A 6,722-nucleotide genomic window follows, 5' to 3' on the forward strand; every position below is an offset into this window, starting at 1 on the left:
AGTGGCATAAAGTCATTCACAGACCTGTTCTCACTTCTGGCCTTCAGGTGTGCACTCTTTTATCTAAAGATGCTTAGGGATTCCCGACCCTCTTGTCTTTTCCCCTCTTATCATTCTTGCTGTATCCAACCGTCTCAGGTCCACCACTAATCACTACACCTAGTATTCTTTCTTCCCAGAACAGTTAGCCTCTTGAATTCCCTCCCTTCTCATACCTTTCTTGTTCAAGAAGATCATTAGTAGCATCAATCTCATTGGTCTTGAAGGGTTTTCAAAGGCTATGGGCACCACCTCCCTCCAGACTCAGCAAGTAAATAAATAAATAAAAAAATCCTGGTATATAACATTTGTATGAAAAAGAAAATGAATAGAATTAAAATAAGAACCTGCTATTAATGTTTTTTCAAATCTCTTTTACTTGACTGGTTCAGGAAACTGTTCATGTTCTTATGTACTGCAAAACTGTCAAAAGAATAAAAAAAAGACATTGTTACTAAATATCCTGGTAGATAAGAAATAGAGTTGTAAATCTCAATATTTCACTGCTTCATTTTTTATAAGAAAATATCACCCAGATCCCCAATACTGCCATTTTGTATTTGGATGATGCATTCTAATGTTTCAGAAGTTCTAGAGAAAGACAAGTCAGCTCTAGTTACATCTTGTTTCAATAGTTAATGTAATTCACTTCTGCAGAATTCTTTAAGTAGGTGGTCTGATTATCTTATTTAATTATCTACCTCAGTGTCTATTCTTTTCTTTCTACATGGATTGAAATAATCATTCATATCCACATTTCTTCTTGATCAACATCCTAAACCAGGGATTCTCAACCTTTTTAATATCTGGGCCAGATCCAAAACTTGGATTTTTTTTAGGGAACCACACTAAAAAAGTAAAACACAAATCAATTAAAGAAAAAATTATTATATTTATAAAGGGAAGACTGTTGGGGGCTGCTGGTAGGATGCTTGAGGACTGCATGTGTCCCTGGGAGCTGCAGTTGAGAACTACTGGTGTAAACTCTATCATTAATTTAGTTTCTTTTCACTACTAAAATATTTTAATTGTAAATTAGAGGCAATGGAGATGGAACCTTTAACAGCTTTTTACAGTAATGGACATTGTTATCGTACGACCTGAACAACAATTCACCTTTTATGACATACTGTAGTTTTCATTAGTCACTTCCTGAATTTAAATCAAATACATTCATACAATGATTTCTTACTCTACGTACAAGACAGTGGTGGTCTCTGTTCCATGAAAGCAATAATCAATGTCAATAATATTCAATACTTAGGAGCCTGCTTCACGTTACTTTGCTTTACAAATACACAAAGGTGTTGCCTATCTCAGAATCTGTATAATTGAGACATTGTCTCTATTTTTCCAGTACCTTAGTGTATACAGCTGCTAAAGGAGAAAATAAAATCATGTCTTAAGCATCTGCTGGATACAAAATCTTAAATGTTTGAATTCATGTTTGAGTAACCAAGTAGGATTCCCTGAAGCAGATTCTCTTGAAAAATATAGTTAAAATTCAATTAAATTTCCTTGTTTTTAATTATTTCTTTCTAGAATCTCAAAGACATTATGCTAAGTTTTATTTTCAGTTAAGATACCATACTGCTACTAATATAAAACAAAATATTAAGTATACACATTATTAGAATGACCATAAGAAGAGCTATTGAGGATGAGGAATTTGGGGTACTGTATCTTCATTTTTTAACCTTTTGCTAATTATGGGTTTTGAGAACACCTCTTAGACACTGTTGTTTTCAAGCTTGCTCAGAATAGTAGTATTTGTCAGAGTCCCAGCTACAAGTTAATCAACAAATCAGTTAGACAGATGGAGTTTGTTAGCCAGGGTGGGGAAGCCATCTAGGGAGAAGAAAACTCTGATTTGAAACCTCTGCTGCCTTGTGACCATACCTAGCTGTAGGAAAGGTTTTGGGGGTAAACCTTGAGGAAAAATTTGGAGTCAGAGCCCTGAGGCAGTTTGATGTCATCTACAACCCTTTTCTGGTCACTCTTTTCGTGCAACAATGCTGGTGCCAAATTTCCTTTGGCTCCATCAGTGATGTGGAGAGTGGGGACACAACAATCTGTCATTCACACTATGCTGTGAATGACCTTCATCCACGGTCATTAATGACAGAGGTTGAAGCCCAGAATATCTTTGGGCTTTTACTTGTATCTCAGTGATGTATAATAATATTCATTATCATCATTGAACATCCATGTTTCATGCTGGAATAGGTTGGATGGTTCGACAGGATTTGACTGTTCCAGGACTGCATCATGCACTTGTGTCTGCTTTGGCATTGTTTCTATGGCTGGATGCTCTTCTGAACACCAGCCACTTTTCAATGTGGACTGCATGCTTATTATGTGTCCCTTGCCTGACTTGAGGTTGCCATGCAGTTCATGGGACTGTGGACCCTGGGGGATGTGGGGCTCATGCTAGGGAACGAAGGGGTTACTATGAAAAGTGGGTGGTGGGCAGAGCAGGTTCTTTTTAGAAGGGTCTGCATGGCTACTCACATCTAGTAGGAGAAAGGGGGAGAAAGAAAGAGAGAAAAGGAGAAAAGGCTTATACTGATGTTTTTTGATTATTTGATTCCAAATCACTCACTGATTAGGTTTAAAGTAAGGAACTTTGGATAGAACTTAAAATTATTTTGTATTTGGTGCTTCAAAGCAGAAGTAGATTCTCTTATATACAGCTGTTTCTGTTTCTCAAACTTAGTGTTCCCTGTAAGAAATAGTAGTGCCCATTACTGTATAGGATGTCATAGAAAGATGCACTGTAATTTTCTATATCTATGACTACATTATTATTCAATGTATCCTTTATTAAAATGGTAGGGTGTGATTTTAGGGAGATTTTGCTTGTATTTCTAGCAAGTTGAGCAACATGTACATATTTCTTCATTGGCTTGTGAGAAAGTAGTAAGATCCAATATTATTGATGTCTGTTTTGTAGATCTCTCAAGTCAATGTAGTGTGCAGTTAGCTTGTAGATATGTTTAAAAAGACTGTTTGTAGGTAGAGATGTGTAATGTTTATGAGAACTTTTTGATAAGGATACATATTTTGGCCTTGGAGATGGTCACGTTGGTACAGTGGGATCTTTTGATGGAGATGATAGAAATGTGAGTCATGCACATAGGTTGTCAGAAGATGGATGGAACCATATATTATGAGAATAGAAACTTAGTTTAGATAAAAAGTCACTTCTACTTCACTAACATTAAGATGGAATATCAAATGAAGATGTTGAAACTGTTTTCTTTTTGGGGGATAATTCATTAAATGTTGGACATAATTCTGTTGAGGAAACCTAACAGTATATTCTCCTCATTTCATTCGAAATACTATTTATTATAAATTACTCTAATTTTGATTTCAGAAAAGCAAAATCTGAGGTATATTTGTATGCCATCAGACAAAGTAATAATACTTGTGATATTTAACATATCAGACGGGGATCTTTATTATTGAATTCATCATTATCATTTAATGTCTGTCACCTATGCTGGCTTGGGTTGAATGGTTTGACTGGATCCAGTGAGCTGGAAAACTGTGTTGAGCTCTAATGTCTGCTATAGGCTAGTTTCTGTGGCTGGTTGCTCTTTCTAATGCCAACCACTTTATAGAGTGTACTGAGTACTTTTTCATAACACCAACACTAGTGAGGTTGCCAAGCCCTCTCAACTGAGTGGTGTTGTAGTAGAAAGGGAGGTGGCTTTATGACATGTGTTCAGAGGCTAAAATATGAGGGAGGGTCAAGCAAAGGTGTCGAAGAGATGCATGAGGAGAGGAAGGGATAACTGTAGGGACCAAAAAGAGTGATCAGTGGGAAATGAAGTGGGAAGGGATAATATTGAGAATAAGGGATGGATTTTAAAAGAAAGTAGAGGAGGAGGTAACTGGTATCACAAAGGAAAGAAATATATGTAGATTGTGTTGACATATGATAACAGGAGCTGTAGGTGGAAGGGTGGTGGAGGATGCGTGTTAGGAAGATGAAAGGTGGGAAAGTTTGACAGGGACAGATTTGATACAAGGGCCAGCCTCATTGAGTGTATAGTCATAAACATTTGCTGTGACAAACGAGTATGCTCCAATGGAGGATACTAGCTTCATTCCTTTCTAGTCTATGCATGTCCTCTGAATTCAGAGCCCATGTCTCACTACCATGTAACATGGCTGTTTGTGCACAAGTGTCATACAATCTTCCTTTCACTTGGTGAGAAAGGCCTTTTGTTGCCAACAGAGATAAAAGCTGTCTGAATTTTCTCCATCCTGTACTTATTCTAGCAAATAGAAGTGTTGGGCTTCATGGAGGCAAAGTGGTTGAGTTCCTTTCAAGTGTTAGGCCTCATGGAGGTAAAGTGGCTGAGTCCCCTTCTTGTGTTGGACCTCATGGGGGTGAGGTGGCTGAGAAGACCTATCAAACCGAGCAAAATTGCAGTCATAGCAAATACTGGTATCACACAAATTGGCACCCATGTTGGTGGTACGTAAATGCATCCCGGCATCACACAAATGTCACCTGTTCCAGTGGTATGTAAAAGCACCCATTACACTCTCGGAGTGGTTGGCATTAGGAAGGGCATCCAACCATAGAAAACCATGTCAAATCAGACTGCAGTCTGGTGCAGCCTTCCAGTGTGCCAGCCCAGTCAAACTGTCCAACCCATGCCAGCATGGACAACAGACATTAAATGATGATGATGATTTAAATGTAATCTATACTGTACTTTTTCATGGAGAGCATCCAAAAAGAAACATTTTGATACCTCATTTGTGAAATTTGGATGAATATTTTAGGAGAGATGACAATTTGAATGGTTAGTGAATCAGTCAAAATCTTGCTTAATTAGCCTAAATGAATAATTAGCCACATTTGTGATGTCATGTCTTTGAAACTGAGGTGATAATCATCTTCAAACTACACAAATTAATAGTAACCATGGTATAGCAGTTACCTATTTTTATCAGGTTTTCGAAAGAAAACAATTTTTGTCAATTTTTAAAATATTTATGTAAAGCCTATTTTGTTACATTACAAACAGTCAATTTTGCAGTGTTTTCAGATCTGGTTAAATCCCAAACCACAAAGACTGGAGTTTGGGCACATTTGTAGTAGGTACGAGGGATACCCAAAAGAAACCGGAATTTTGCAATGTTATTTTATTCACTTAGTTTTACCTGTTTACACTTTTATCACCTTCAAAGTATTCTCTACTTGAAGCAATGCATCGGTTCAGACGTGTTTTCCACTGTTCGAAGCAGTCCTGGAACTCTTGTGAACTGATACTTTTTAATGCTTCTATCATTTTATTCTTCACCTCTTCCATATCTGCAAGTTCAATAGTGCCAGCTTTCATCACTGTTCTTTCAGTTCATGACATGCATTCAGTTGTGACTGCTTATGATCTTCCTTGAGAAAGTGAGGCGCAGATTTTGCTGCAACTCTTTTCATTTTTGCAATTCCTCACTCTAAATTTGTTGATAGGAGCTCCAGGACAAACCAATAATATCAAGTTCATCAGTTGTTCAGTGACAGTTTTCCAAGATCAGTTCATGAACTTAGCTAGTGGCAATGTATATATCATCATCATCATCATCATCATCATCATCAAACATCTGTTTTCCATGCTGGCATGGGTTGGACAGTTTGACTAAAAACTGGTAAGCTGGGGAGCTGCACCAGGTTCCCATCTGATTTGGCATGCTTTCTACAGCTCGATGCCCTTCTCAACATCAACCACTCCAAGAGTGTAGTGGGTGTCTTTTACGTGCCAGTTATGAAACACTGGCATTGGCCACGATCTCACTTAGCTTGACAGGTCTTCTCAAGCACGGTATATTACCAAAGGTTTTGGTCACTTGTCACTGCCTTCGTGAAGCCCAGTGTTCTGGCACAGGTGCCAGTTACATGACACTGGCATCGGCCACGACTGTGATTTCACTTGGCTTGACGGATCTTCTCAAGCACGGCATATCACCAAAGGTCTCAGTCACTTGTCATTGCCTCCATGAGGCCCAACATTTGAAAATCGTGCTTTGTGTTCTTGAGCAAAACATTTCATCTCATGTTGTCCTGTGCACCTGTTAAGACAATGTCGATTTGATGGAGAGAGTGAGCTAATGCGCAGCACATACATTTGATCACTATAGACAAATCATTTGTGCAGGTCATTTGGTAAAAGCTGAACACCCATATGTCGTCTTTGATGGGAGAGAGTCCATCATATATATATAACCTAGATGTATATTGATTAACACATCCAACTTAACTTGACTGTGCTGTTTTGAACATCATTGGCTGTAGTAACTGTCCTGAGTAATCATCTTATATAAACACTAGGTGTTATAAAACGAACAGAATATGTGGTAACTAATATTTGTTACAAAGGCTGCTTTGTAATTTAAGCCCATCTTAAATTCCCGTTATTGTCTGGAGTACTATGATGAACAAGAGGGGGCTGAGGACTGATCCTTGGTGAACTGCTACTTGTACCCTGAATTCATTGCTATACTCATTGCTGACCATCACCTTACTAACAGCATCCCTGTACATGGCTTGTACAGCTCTCACCAACCACTTGTCTATCCCTAGTTTCCACACTGACCACCAGATAGGGGAGTGGGGGATCCTGTCAAAGATTTTTCTCCATGTCAACAATAAACACACACACACACAA

At 38.2% G+C, this 6,722-nt stretch overlaps 1 long non-coding RNA gene across 8 annotated transcripts in view; it reads right to left on the bottom strand.

The window, feature by feature from the left end:
• The window catches only part of LOC106870471 (uncharacterized), a 36,151-nt gene that overhangs the window by 22,513 nt on the left and 6,916 nt on the right, over positions 1-6,722 (bottom strand). For all 8 annotated transcript variants that reach the window (XR_008265441.1, XR_008265440.1, XR_008265438.1 and 5 more), the window contains one exon: positions 387-462. This is a non-coding gene — a long non-coding RNA (uncharacterized LOC106870471). The remainder of the gene's footprint in view (positions 1-386; positions 463-6,722) is intronic.

This window comes from Octopus bimaculoides, chromosome 14, assembly GCF_001194135.2.
Source record: "Octopus bimaculoides isolate UCB-OBI-ISO-001 chromosome 14, ASM119413v2, whole genome shotgun sequence".
Classification (NCBI taxonomy): Eukaryota; Metazoa; Mollusca; class Cephalopoda; order Octopoda; family Octopodidae; genus Octopus; species Octopus bimaculoides.